We start from the raw sequence: 14,348 nt of genomic DNA, 5'->3' as shown, positions 1-14,348 counted from the left end.
TTCCCTCAGTTCCCACCTGTGGCCTCTGGATAGGAACATATTACAGTAGGATTTCCAAGGACTGATGCGTGGGGGGTCAGGAGATATGGCCTGTGATTGGCCCCAAGTAGCTGTGTGGCTTTAAAGGAAGTCATCACACCTCAGGCCTCAGTTTCCTTATCTGCAAGCCAGGATGGACTGGAGTCTTTTCAGAGGAGCCGGCAAAGATCACATAGATAAGCACCACCTCATTATACTAACAAGCAAACAGAAGGCCGGAGGCGAGTGATTTGCCCCAAGTCAGACATAAGCAGGCAGAGAGCAGAACCGAGGATGGGACCCACATCTGCAGGTCACAGCTAATCAGCCAGCACAGTACAAACAGATCTGAGCAGCTGCTCATTCTTCCCCTTTTCCGTTTTGTCCATCAGAATGCATGCTCCCTGCAAACAAGGACACACAGGACCTGCTGCCTGTCTCAAAATTCCCAGTTCACCCAATTAGAACACAGAGGAGCCTCAAGGACTTACCCCCCAACCCCCACACACGGTTCTTTTACCTATGGAACATGAGGGTACATACATTCACCGTCCAGAGGGCTCCTGCCTTCACTTCTCATGGAAAAGGTCTTCATGTGCCTACCCGGGGTGCCAACGAAGCCACAGGTTCCAGAGAGGAACTGACACAGAGAAGTTCGAAGGAGGCAGACTGGCTCAGCACAGAAACAAACTGTCTACCAAGGAAAACTACCCCATGGGGGACTGATTCTCTTTGAAATACGTTCGAGTGCGTGGGAAAATGGTTTTTCAAGAGCTGGTGGACTGACCAGTCACCTGGTACATACAAGATCACATCCGCATTCTGACAAGAGTGGCTTGCCTGCAGTGTAGACCAGGGGCCAGGAAGACAAGGAAGGCGCATGGAGACTGGGTGAGAAGCTTCTACGGTGTGATGGCAAGGGCGCACTGCAAAGGTACAAGAAGAGATGGAAAGAAGTATATGGACTCAAGAGGTTTAGGAAGCGAAATCCACAGGACTTGGTGTGACAGACTAGATTTTGGAAAGGTGACAGAGTAGGAGTTGACTTCTGGTTTCCCGACTCCAGGCTAAACGGATGAAGTGTTTACTGAGAGAGGCAATAGAATAAGAAAGGTGGTTTTCAGTGGAGGAGGTGCTCATGAATTCCTTCTTGAACCTGATGAGTCTGAGGGGCCACAGACACATCCGAGAAGAAAGGTCAGCAAGTCCGATACACAGAACTGGTGCTCAGGAGGCGTGTGGGCCAGAGACAGGAATCTGCCTTACCTGCTGATAGGTGGTCATGAAGCTGCACAAAAGGTCATCTAGGGAAAGAAAGGAACACGGGGCTGAGCCCATAATTAGCATTCAGTGGCTACCAGGAGCATGACTTTGCACAGGAGACACATCAGACAGGTAGAAGAAAGACAGGAAGCAATGCAGAGCATTTGGTCTACTGCGATGTCGAGTAAGGAGACAGAGAAAGGTCGGGTGTGCTGACTTAGAAACAGTTTTGGTAAGAACTCTTTAGTGGAATGACAGGGCCTGAATGGTGGAAGGTGGGAAAGTCAAGTCAACCCCTGAGCACTGGCTGTGATGCACGACAGTGACAGGGCAATACCTAGAGGTGGGGCAGTCAAGTGGGAGAGAAACAAACAGGAGCGCATGATGGGAAGGAGTGCAGGGGAGAGGATCCTCGCAGGCTCCTGGAAGGGTGGGAGGGCATGGACTCCGTGCCAGAGTGGAGACTGAACCCGAGGAGGAAGGAGAGCCCCTCCCCGTACCAGGCGAGGAGAAGGGGACAAATACAAGAATGGGCTCATGATCAGCAGGATGGAGGAGGTCCCGTGGGATGGCTGCTAATTTTTCTGTACGACTGGAGATGAAGTCATATGTTGAGATGGAAGAGGAAGGCTACATGTGATGTCAATAGCACACCCATGTAAATGGTCTAATTTATCTGTTATGCCACTTTCTCCCCCTACTACCAATACCTTATGTCCTGCTCATCTATTATTTGGCTGTCAACCCAAAGGATTTTCGTATTTCTAAGCCGACAAAGTATGATGTTGCCAGTGCCTCTGCCCCAGGTGACCCTTCCCCATCTGCCATTCCTGCACTTTGATCACCTACCTCTTTTGCATACCTTTCCCCTTCTATTTCTCATTAGATCTCATAAACATGACTTTTTAAGTAGTCTCTTGCCACCAGTCAGCTCAAACTCAACAGATATGAACATGCAACTTCCTGCTGTAAACCTGACTGCAGCTCTACCATGAAGACTGCATCAACGTGGACCCCTCAATGTATGCAGTGTCCAAGGTGCAACCCGCAGCCCCACCCCATCTCCCTTTCTACCATCCCAGTCTCATTCCAAAATGTGCCAAACAAGACACCTATGTAGAAATACAACCCCGACAGCAAGCTCTTCACTCATTTCTGCCTCGGAACTGTAACTTAACATCTCTCTGACGGAAACACAAATTGCATATAACCTTTATCTCCAGCTCCCACATAGAAGATCAATACCACTTTACACAGAACAGCTGTTCCATGTATTTTCCTTCTATGTATGAAGGGGTCACGTTCATTAACACTACAAATTATACATTATATTCTGAAATGTCAGAGCCTTGAAAAAATATGGAATTGCTGGCATTCTAGCCACTTTCCCAGTTTGCTCTCTTCCTACCTCTAAGTCCTACTTTAGAACTGCTATTTTGAGATTTCTATTTTCAAAGCTGCTTTGACCAAAGGCATTCTGTCAGCTCAGAGTGAGAAAGATGGCGGGGCGAGGAAGTGCGAGAAAATGCTAGTGTTAGGCCCAAAGAAAGCCTGACGAAGTCCAAAGACAGACAAGCTAAAGAGACTTCCGTGCTTTGACATTCTTTAAGTCTGTGTGTGTGCCTTTTCTTCTTCCAATGACCTCTCTCCTCATCACGTGTCCTTCATTAACAAGAGGTTTCTGGATCAGAGAATTCACTCTGTGCTCTCCTTCAGACACTCCATTCAATTTACACCTTTTATTACAGTGGCTTAACATCACCATACAAGAACAAGAGTACAATATACCTTCGTCTAGACATCCCTACATATTAAAAATGATATGGCCACACCGCAGAGGATCCAGACATAAGCACTTTTAAAGCCAGAGTTTGGGAGATGTGATCTGAATGCAAATATCAAAAAGGAACTAGCTGGTTAACCCAAAAAAGAAAAAAACATATTGTGACTTGAAGCCATAAAAAAGTAAGAAATTCAAACTCTTTTCATAATTTTAGGTACCTACAAAGCCAAAACTTTTTAACACTGAAACCAGCTACTAAATCCCAATCCTTAGAAATTAAACATATACGTTTTGATAGTTTAAGTACAGACCCAGAGGGATACAGAAAACAGATAAAGCTCCTCCTGGCTCTAATTCAAACCTTGGGACATTTTCAAGGCTATGTCTGATGAACCTTTCCTGTCAGTAAAGTCTTTTCAGTTTAAATTTCTATTCTGTAAGTTTATGTCCTACAGTTATCTGCTGCCAACTTCAGGCTGACCTCACCAAGAGAAGTAGGGCAACTTTAGAAAAGGAGCTTGGTATGCTTTGTAGTACTGGACCAGAACCAGTAAGGACAGTACAGTCTTTCAGATTTCTCATTCCGGGAGCTTAAGACGAAAGTCAGGCATAAACGTTAGGTTAAGTGCCTTTTGACCCAATTCCTGGTAAGTACGTGTGTTCAGAGATGCGTTTTGCCCTGAACTTTCAGGCCTTTTCATTCAATGTGCACGATTTCACAGGAGTGCTTTCTCCAGGCTGCACCTAGCCCACCCGAGGCCAAGAGACTCACTGCGAAGTGCAGTGAGGTCCCCGCCGAGGACCCGTCCGGGGCGGGGACAGCCCAGGAAGCCCGCAGGAGAAGCCCGAGGAGAGGACCGGGAGGGCCAAGGAGGGCAGGCCACCCACCGCCCAGCTCCGGGGAGCAGAGCCCAGGCGTGCACCTTCATGAACTCGTCCTTGTCAAAGCAGAGCGTGTCCGGCCCCTTGGGCAGGTTCATCTTACTTCTCTCCATCCCGCCGGCCGCCGCCTCTCAGCACCAACACTCGAGCTAGGAGGAAAGGTAGGAGGCTGCGCTCCCGGACGGTACCGGTGAAGCCATGGCGTTTCCACCGCACAGAAGGCACCGCTTGCTCCAACATGGCAGCGCCCCCGCCGGGCCAATGAAAGAGGACGCCGCAGCCTCGCCTCTGCCTGCCTCCGCCTGCCTCCTTGGCCCTCCGGCGCCTCTCCTCCGGCTTCTCCTGCGGGCCGCTGCGGTCGAGCCAGCAGGTGGTCCTGCCCCCGAGCGGCGGAGGGCGACACTACAACCTCGCCTACGTTTCTGCAGGGCAGCCCCGCCGCTGTTGATGCCGGGTGAGCGGGAGAAGGGAGGGCGGGGAGGGTCAGGGGCCCTCCTTCCCCACCTCGCCCTTTCCCTCGGAAAATCGGCCTGCGAACCTCTTCCAGGACCTTCTCCCGAGATTGCTTAGCCGTGGCGGGATGCTGGCCTTTTACTTTTGCGGCCGGTTGTCCAGAGAGGGGGGCGCGTCCGGGTGTCAGGCCTATGGTCCCGGGCGCCGCCGCTGCAGCCACCTGGGCGCGGAGGCCTCTGTGGGAACCCGGCTTCCGCCCTTAGCCCCGGGACCCACCCGCGAGTGTGGCTTCTCCCCCGCTGAGTTTGGCTCCAGCAATCTCTAGGGAGGAAGGTGGTCAGCTGGCAGCCTCGGGTCGTCTGGGCAGCTCCCAGCTCCACTTCAGCTCAGCTGCGGGGCGGCCACAAGTTTGGGTTCTCAGAGCTCTTAAAGAATCACTTCGCTACCGGGCCGGCCGACAAAACGCAGCCGACAAGTAGATGTGCGAGCATGTTTATGTCCAGTCCGCTCTAGACTAATGGGCGGAATCCTGTGTTTGTGGCTAGCGTTGGTTCGATCGCCACACCGCCCCCAATTTCCGAGACCCTCTCCTCCTCCTGCCATCCACCCCACTTTTATTTTGAGATTTTTCTTTCCTCTTCCCTTGCTCTTTCTCCCACAGTCCTCCTTTTTAGTGGGAATGTCATGGTCAAATGATGATTAATTTCTCTTTTTTTTTCTCCGTGAGACTCGGACAGCTCAAACCACAGATCTCACCCGTGCCCTTCAGGCTGCAGCTTTGCTGTAATGGCCCAGGACTGGGCTGCCCCTCCGAATGCTGTGATCTCCCAGAGATAGCAGGAGCAGTCCTTAGAAAGGGATGGGACACAGCAAGACAATGGCTTACTGTGAGTCTTGCATTCGAGTCACTCCAAACGGGAAACTGGTCACTTTTTTTTTTTTAAACGAAAGTACAGGGACGCCTGGGTGGCTCACTTGGTTAAGCAGCTGCCTTCGGCTCAGGTCATGATAACAGGGTCCTCAGATCGAGTCCCACATCAGGCTCCTTGCTCAGCAGGGAGCCTGTTTCTCCCTCTGCCTTTGCCTGCCATTCTGTCTGCCTGTGCTCGCTCTCTCCCCCCTCTCTCTCTGATAAATAAATAAATAAAAATCTTTAAAACCTGAGTACAGAATCTGAAACAATACATTCCCTAGCAGTGGGCCTGGCAAGGCCTTGTTGAGGAAAACGTGCCCAGTCAATATCCAGAGACTATGACAGGTAGGATGAGAGCTGGAATCTTATTTGGAGAATCAGAAAAAATTGCCAGGGGAGCAACTATGAAAGTGCATTCTATGCCCTGTTGTGGTCATTTGGATGTAGAGAATGAAAGCCTCATTATTTGGTCTTTGTTTGTTTACTCTTATTATGAAAATTCTCAAGCATACACCAAAGTGTGTAGAGCAGAAGGATCCCGGCCCTTCCGCGTACTTATCACTCTGCTTCCCCAACTGTTTCATAGGCCCTCCTCCTTCTACTGCCCCCAAAGTGCCTGTATTTTTGTTTTTTGGGGAGAGGGGAGGTCTGGAATATATTTTATTTTTTTTTTTTAAATTTTTTTTTTTATTTATCAGAGAGAGAGAGGGGGAGAGAGTGAGCACAGGCAGACAGAATGGCAGGCAGAGGCAGAGGGAGAAGCAGGCTCCCTGCTGAACAAGGAGCCCGATGTGGGACTCGATCCCAGGACGCCGGGATCATGACTTGAGCCGAAGGCAGCTGCTTAACCAACTGAGCCACCCAGGCGTCCCTGGAATATATTTTAAAGTAAATCCCAAACATCACATCATTCCCTGCTCCCCAAATACCTTGGATTACACATCAAAGAAGAAGGAGGAAGAGGTGGAGGAGGGGAAGACTGAGAAGGAGGAGGGATGAAGAAGAGAGATTTCCACACAGGCCCACTATGCCAGAATCAATAGGTCTAATAAGCTATTCCGATTGGCTCTGAGAGGCATGACTTTTAGCCTCTCAGACTTTTAGGGCCACAGTGCTAATAAGCGACAAGGGCAAATTCAGGCAGCACAAACAGCAAGGTCCACACTCATCACCAAGGCACCGAGAGGGGGGGGCAAGGGTGCCAGACCGATGGAACAAAGTTGTCTGGGAACCCCACCTGCTCTAGAAGTACAGATGAGCGAGTAGTTGAACTGTTTTTTACCTTCATTGTCATTCCTTTCTGAAATTATTGCTGGCCTTTGGTAAAGACATGAACCTGAGCTTGTGCAGCCTGGGGTACTGATCTTGGGGTTGCTGAAGAGAGTAGATGCCAACAAAGAATGAAAACCCCTGCTGCCTGTTCTCCTTCCGAGAGTCAGGAGGGAACAGTCAAGAGCCCATACAGTGCACTGCCCCTTGGAGCCCTGGCTGTGGCAGTGGCGTGGCCCACAAAAGCCAGGAGCAACAGGCAAGACCCCAGACCCCAAATGCTAATGGAACACCCTGGGGAGTATGAAGGAAAGGCAGAGAGTCAGCGGAAACCTTCCCAAAGGACATTTCTCTCAGTTTCATCTGGGAGCTGACATTCAGCTGGTACACACCCCTTCAGCCACACAAAGTTTGGTGACTAGCCTCTGGCCAGAACCTGCTGTGTGTCTCCCTACCCTGGACCCTACCATGGCCTCGCGATCCAGGCACTGGGCATGTAACACTTGACTCTGCAGGGGTCCCCGGGCCAGCTTTTGGTTAGTTAGTTGTCCGCGCTGTTAAAGATTTGACTACTGTTACATGTTTGACTCTCGTCTTTGGTGATGGTACCTATTTCATAGGAAATAGAAGCTGGAATCCAGGAAAAAGGCTGGAAGATGAAATTAAAAAGTGGATACAAAGCTTCTAATCAGAGCCAGACACAATCGGCGATCAACTATATCCCAGTCTCTCCCCTCTTCTCTGATCTGTACTTTCCTTAATGAGGAATGAGACTTTAAGTTGACTTTTTTTTATCTTGAAGTCTCTCTCTCTCTCTCGATTCCCTAACTTGCCTCTCTTGCCTTCATTTCATCCTAGAGCTTGTGCCCACGACTTCTTTTCTAAGTAAATATTAACCCCCTTTGACTCTGAATCTCTGGAAAATTCTCAGTTCCCTATTTTTGCTGGCACTGTGACAGGTCCTCATTTCTTCTTCCCACTCCTCTCTATTTATAGTTTTCACATTTTTTTTTTGGCAGGTTGGCTACAGAACACTCAAAAATTGCAAAGAGAAATATTGTGTTCTGGAAATTCTTCTGAGCATTTTTTTCCAATATCGTCCTTATGCTCTTCTGATCCTCTCTTGAACTGTTGGACTAAAGCAGCTGACGCTTCCACCAGCAACCAGAGTCATCCTGTCCACTACTGTGGGAACAGAGGGTTTCCATTTGGAACTGCAGACCGAGCCTAAAGTCTGGTGGCCCTTTGGTGCCAGGATAGCAGGTATGGGATGGGTGGGACATGGAGGACAAGCATCATGGTAGAGGTCTCCATTTGACCAGCAAAGCTCACAATGAGCCAACAGGTCCATTTCAACATATTCTGTATTTTCCTTATAACCTGTTTCATTCCAGAGTGGATTTGAGATCATTTAGTTTGATTCTTAAATGTTTCCCATTCCAACCAGAAACAGACTCATTCTAGGGGCTCCCAAATTCTGCCTCATCTTCCTAATCAGTTAGTACCCCAAATTGGGTATGATAGTGCCAGAACATTCTTCCATGTGTATTTTATAACAGACTAGTATTTTATTAGTTTTTTTTCAAACTAATAAGAATGATAAGGGTAACTTTTTTTTCTTTTAAAGCATAGGCAAAATCACGAAAGACATTGAAATGAACCTAAAAGATTATAGTGTCTTCCAAGTGAAAACAGGTGTTGTCTCATGTACCCTTCTGGGCTGACCAATTCTATGGGATATTCTGTGCCTTTCTTGTCTTTGAGCTATTTCGCAACTCTATAGATTGTACATAATTGATGTGGATGCAGATGATCTTGTCTAGCTATATGTAAATGAATTTTGTCCACTGGAAGTACAGTTGACCCCCTTTCCTTTGGTAGAAGGCAGTTTTGCATCCATTTGCATTCTATTTGCATATCTATTTGCATCTATCAAAGCAAATTCGTTTAAGTATTACTGATTGTATATGTGTCTGCCTTGAGATTCTTGCTTGAAGTGGTGGTAACATCTTAGTGGTTCCCGAGCTAATGAATGAATTAAACAAAATCCCTTCAGGCATTCATCTCATATTTGTAAAATGGTCCTTATTTAATCTTTTCGAGAAAATGATACACTAGCAAACCATGACAAGATTCTGGTAAATGAAAAGTGCAATGAAATCAAATCAGAATGAATTTTAGAATTACCTTCAATGTGGCCCACGCTATGCCAGAGGCAGAGAATGAATGAATCTCAAAGACATGGCTTCTGGCCCCCAGGAGTTACAGTAATCTGTGTCAACATTGGCATGCCTGAGAAATGCATGTGACATTCCCATCAGGGTTTCCCCGGGGGTTCAGTTAACCTTTCTCTTCCAAGCTACCCTCTCTTGTAGTGATATCAACTGTGCCCTTGGTTTCAGCTCCCATTACCTAGCCAACATCTCTCCCACTGATATATGACCATCTGTTTCTTTCCTACCCACCAGACCCGTGTAACTGACTACCTACTCATGCCATTTCACTGATGTCCCACCTGTGCCTCAAAGCCCAGCATGTTCAAAACTTGATTCATCATAGTTTGTGAAAGAAAGGCTTATCCTCTTTTGCTTTGTTTCTTTAGAAATGATTCTACCAATGCCAGCGGCATGCACCAGAAACCAGGAAGGAATCATACAGCTGAGCCAAACTGCTGTACTTTAAAACACTTGACCACAATTCTCCAGTGGATACTCAACCCTGGCTTCAAATTCCCTTGTCTCTCTGATGAGTTTGCTTTCCCTCTAATGGATGACCGTTTCACACCTTCAAGACTTGCCTCAACAATTCCTACCCCCACCTCTTCTGAACTATGTCACCTCACTCCCAGCTCCTGTCCTAGGGATGAGGGAGCAGAAGGCAAGCTTAGGACAAAGCAGAAACTGGCACCCTACACCCTCTCCCCATGCCATATGTGTAACATTCCTCATGCACTCCTGGCTGCCCTAAAGGAAAAACAATGCTTAACTGATAGAGATCCAAGTCCTGCAGGACAGGAGTCTCCCTCCATCTACGAATGTCCTAGCGACTTACAAGGAAGGAAGAAGCTTTCTCATCAATAGCCTGACTTCCAGACACCCATACCTCAGTTTCCGGAAGCCCTAACATCACCATCACCCTCCCCTCCATAAAATTCTGGGAGGCTAAGGGGGAGGGAAGTGTAATAAAACTGAATTTCTTCTAAGCCCAAAGCCCACTGACAAGGATGTGTGATAGGAGGAATGTAACATATCTCCAGGAAACTCCCGACTGTCTTCATGCTTTCCCTCATTAGAGGCAAAAACAGCCTTGACATTACAATAACCAGGTCTCCCTTATCCTGAAATTCTTCTTTAGCATATGACAGTCCTTCTGGACACCCCCTCTGTCCTCACCTTCCTCAGCTCCCAGTCAACCATGCCTCTGTCTGAGCAGCTCTTTCTGCCCTTGGGTCCTATCCCTGTGTTTTAATAAAACCACCATTTGCACCTAAGACGTCTCAAGAATCCTTTCTTGGTCATCGGCTCTGGACCTCACCCCACCAAACCTCACCTGTGTTCCAAAACTTCATGACTAGTGTCACACTTCAAGAAAATAAAAGCCCTTTGTGTAGGAATTCCCTTATCTTACCACCACCCAATCAAATCTATACCTACATTTGTATCCATTTTTAATTTGTTTTTAGACATTTACTCAACAAATATTTAGTCAGTGCTACACACTGCCCTGAGTGTTTGTAAATCTGTGGCGAACGACACAGAAAAGTCCCTGGCATCATGGAATTTACATGGTAATTGGAGAAATGTACAAGAAACACAGAAAGAGTTGAAGACAGAGCAGGTTTATTGAGAAGAGCAGACATCCCCAGATTGGGTTTGTTCTTCCTTGTGTCTGGGATTTGTTCCCTCCAGCCCTCTCCAGGACTCCACTCCCAGGGTCAATATCAAGTTCTCGTTCCAATGGATCCTTCCAGTCAGAAGACAAATGACCTTTTTCTTAAAAACAAAAGGAAAAAACCCAAAACAAAAACTTCCTTTAACCTTCTATCTTCCTATAACAACCTCCATATTTCTCTCCCCACCTCATTCCCAGCATAGCTTGTAAAATATTTGTCTACACCTGTGGGTGTAGGGTACCATGTCCCCAAGGGTAGTTGAAAAATCTCTATAAAGAATCCTTATGTGCAGATCATTTTAAGGGAGTCCATTTCCAGATCCAAACTCCATGTGTGCTCTGTAGGATCGATGATATGCCCATTCTTGGGTCTGATATCAGGATACTCCTCTCCTTCCTGGAAGATCAAGACACTCCTCTCAGATCTTATTAGAGTGTAGGACTTGGGCTGATACCAAAGTTGAAATACCAGTTTTGTTTCAAATAATGCCCTTCTGTGGGCAGTCCTGGGGCTCTGCTTTTAGGGCTTCCTCTCCTTATTAGGGTAAAGGTTAACATCAGAAAGGGGATTTGGGCAGATGTTGGAAGTGCTCTGACATCAGAATAACAATCAGTTTTGGTTAGTGACACTCATTCCTTCATATTTAAATTAAACTACATATTTTTAGGGACATAATAGGGAAAGGCACAAGTAAGGATTTTAATGGTTTCATTCCATTCCAGTGTCTTTTGGGAAATAAAATAACAAAAAATGAGACTGTTCTGCTTAAAAAAAATCAACTTGTAGCAAGCAAATGTTATTCCAATGAAGTCGATCCTTTCCTATCTCATTTTCTTTTTAAAGATTTATTTATTTATTTGGTAGAGAGAGAGAGACACACACACACAAACACACACACACACACACACACACACACACACACACACAACACAAGTAGGGAGAGCCAGGGAGGGAGAAGCAGGCTTCCTGCTGATCAGGAATGTGGGCCTTCATCCCAGGCCCCTGGGATCATGACTTGAGCCAAAGGCTGCTGCTTAGTGACTGAGCCACCCAGGTGCCCTCTATCTCATTTTTTAAATGTTTAATATTTTCAACACCTAGTTAATAAAATATACATATATTGTGATGAAAAGTTTATGATTAAAAAGTTTCAGATGCCCACTTAAAAATGTGCAAGGTGTATGAATTCTCATAGGCGGTCCATGCACCATACACGCCTATCACTAGCAAACGTGGATGTACTCGGTGTCTCTAGGTTCCCGCTTCCTTAGTGCCCTCTTAATCACTTGGTTTCTCTTCCTACCATCCTGGACCTGTATTCTCAATTTGCTTCTCTATTTCATCTCCGCCCCTTTGAAGAGCTTGATTCTGGGTCTTCTGTAGCTATGCTTTCGCTCTCTCTCTCTCTCTCTCTCTCTCCCTCGATCAGGCTTTCGCAACCTAGCACTATTGATACCTGGTGGGTGATTCTCTGCTGTGGGGCTGTCCTGTGCCCTGCAGGACAGTTAGCAGCATCTCTGGTCTCTAGCCACTAGATGCCAGCAGCACCCCCCAAGTGGTGACCACCAAAAATGTTGCCAGATATTGTTCAGTCGGCCCTGGGAGCAAAACTCCTTGCCTCCCAGCCCCAGTTTAAAAACCACTGCTTTAACCGATTCCATTCAGCATCATTGATTTAAGTTCTTTGTAGAAGCTGAAGGCTCTGAAGTGAACGTCTTTAATCCTAACCCGCCCTTGGAGCTGAGATTCACATGGCCAGCTGCCTGCAGCATATTTCTCAATGAATATGTAACAGGAGTCTTATTTTCACCATGATTTCTATCCTGCTCCCTCCTCAACCTTCTCCTGTCCCAGTCTCCCCATCTTAGTAAACAGCATCCCCACCTCCTACTGGCTAAAGCCTCAGCCCCTGGGATAAATTCCCCCTTTTCCCTTTTCTCGTATCTAATCCATCAGCAAAACCAACTGATTTGATCTCCAAAACAGAAGTCAGACTTGCTCACTGCTCTTTATATCCACTGCTCCCATTTGAATCCAAACCCTGAAATTTTTTTTGCACTTCAGACACTGTTAACAGTCATTGGTCCCATGACTACACCTACCCAGATATTTTCCAAGATCGCTAATCACCACCAAGTTGCCAAATCCAATGATTAACCCTCAGATCCAAATAACTCAAACTGTCAGTCCTATAGACATAGAAGTCCCTCGACTTCTCTGGAAATATTCTATCTTTTTCATCGTGATGTTGGCTCTCCCTTCCTCTTCCACACTGGTCAGTGATGATGGCTCCTTTCCTGCCTGGGTTTTCTTGAGCTTCCTGACCTTTAGACATCAGTCCTGTGCTCTGGGACTCGGAACTTCTGCTTGAGTTTTCTGTTGTGTTAAAATAAAAAATTCAGCTGAGTACATTTTAAAGAACCTATTGGCTTTATTCAATGATTCACGAAATGGGCAGCATCCTGCTTGCAGAGTGAAAGGAACTCGGAGGAGCAGTACAAAATGAAAGACTTTTATAGGCAGGAGAGAGGAGGAGCAAGGAAGTCACGTCAGGCAAACAAAGCAGGTTGTTTATGGCCAGGTGACTTGGCTTCTGAGGATGGCAGGGGTCCGAGGGAGTGGGGATCAGGTGGTGTCTGCTTGCCTGGGCTCAGATTCCATTTCTGGGACAGCTGAAATCATAATTAAGTCTGATTTGGGGGACATGGGGCTTAGCATAAGCAACTCCATTTTGGGCCTCTTGTTTTGTTTTTAATAGTTACTTCATAACAAATAATAACAAGTTTAGTAACTTTAAATAGCTCAGTTTACTATCCTACCATCTCTAGCTGTCAGGAGGCCAGACACAGCTTAACCAGGGTCCTCGGCTCTGGGTCTCACTCAAAGGAGGAGAGAAGGCGCCCACCAAGCTGTGTTCTCACCTGCAGGTTCCACTATGGAAGGCTCTGCTTCCAAACTCACTCGGGTGTTGGCAGAACTCATTTCCTTGTAGCTGTGTGATTTGGGGGGCAGCCCATGCTGGGGCGGGCCAGGGAGATTCTCCAGGCTGTTAACTGGAAACCATCCTCAGCCCCCAGAGTCTGCTTGCAGTTTCCTGCCATATAACTCTCTCCACAGGTGATTCCGAACTTGGCTCTTTGCTTCTTCAAGTCCAGGATAGCCTCTCACTCCAATCCGTAAAACAGTCTGATTTAATATAATGAGATCATAATAGTGACATCTTCTTACCTTGCCAAATTCTACTGGTTAAAAGCAAGTCCTAAGTCCCATACACACTCCCATCCATACTCACGGGACAAATACCGGGGGACAGATATCACGAAGCTGACTTATCATGTTGCCAAACACACCTCTGTCCATACTCACTGTGTAGGTAAGCCCACTTCTTCTCACAGCTTGAACCCTATGTCCTAACGGTGCTCATATTTGTGCCTCCAGCCTGGACCTCACCCATGAATGCCAGACTCGTGTGTTCAGCTGCTGGTTGGGCATCCCCATGTGGATTCAGCCACCATCTCCAGAAACAAACACCTGTTGCCCATCAAACTTGCTTCTCCCGTCGTCTTTCCCATCTTAGCAAGTGGTAATGTCACTGTTCTAGGGCCTCGGGCCCCCCAAATTGTAAAATCATCCCAACTCTTATCTTTTCCGCACACTCCACACTTAATATATTAACAAATCCTGCGTGTTTTGTCTTCAATATACACCCAGAATCTCCCCCCTTCTCCCCACCCCTGCATCTACTGCTCTGGTCTGGGCCAATACCCCCTCTCACCTAGATCAGTGGTCCTCAACCAGGAGAGTTTTGTGCACCTGCTCTCCCCCAGGGGATTTTGACAGGGCCTGGACACACTTTTCGTTGTCACAACTTGGGA

General features: G+C 47.1%; 1 long non-coding RNA gene across 1 annotated transcript; it reads left to right on the top strand.

Annotated features, from left to right (window-relative positions):
* Nucleotides 1-4,306: 4,306 nt before the first annotated feature.
* LOC131826866 (uncharacterized) lies at nucleotides 4,307-9,287 on the top strand. The gene is made up of 3 exons (XR_009351788.1): nucleotides 4,307-4,400; nucleotides 7,601-7,844; nucleotides 9,184-9,287. It is a non-coding gene; the product is annotated as an uncharacterized LOC131826866 (long non-coding RNA).
* The last annotated feature ends 5,061 nt before the right edge of the window (nucleotides 9,288-14,348 follow it).

The sequence above is a fragment of the Mustela lutreola genome, chromosome 3, assembly GCF_030435805.1.
Source record: "Mustela lutreola isolate mMusLut2 chromosome 3, mMusLut2.pri, whole genome shotgun sequence".
Taxonomy (NCBI): domain Eukaryota; kingdom Metazoa; phylum Chordata; class Mammalia; order Carnivora; family Mustelidae; genus Mustela; species Mustela lutreola.
This window is presented reverse-complemented; position numbering and strand designations above follow the sequence as displayed.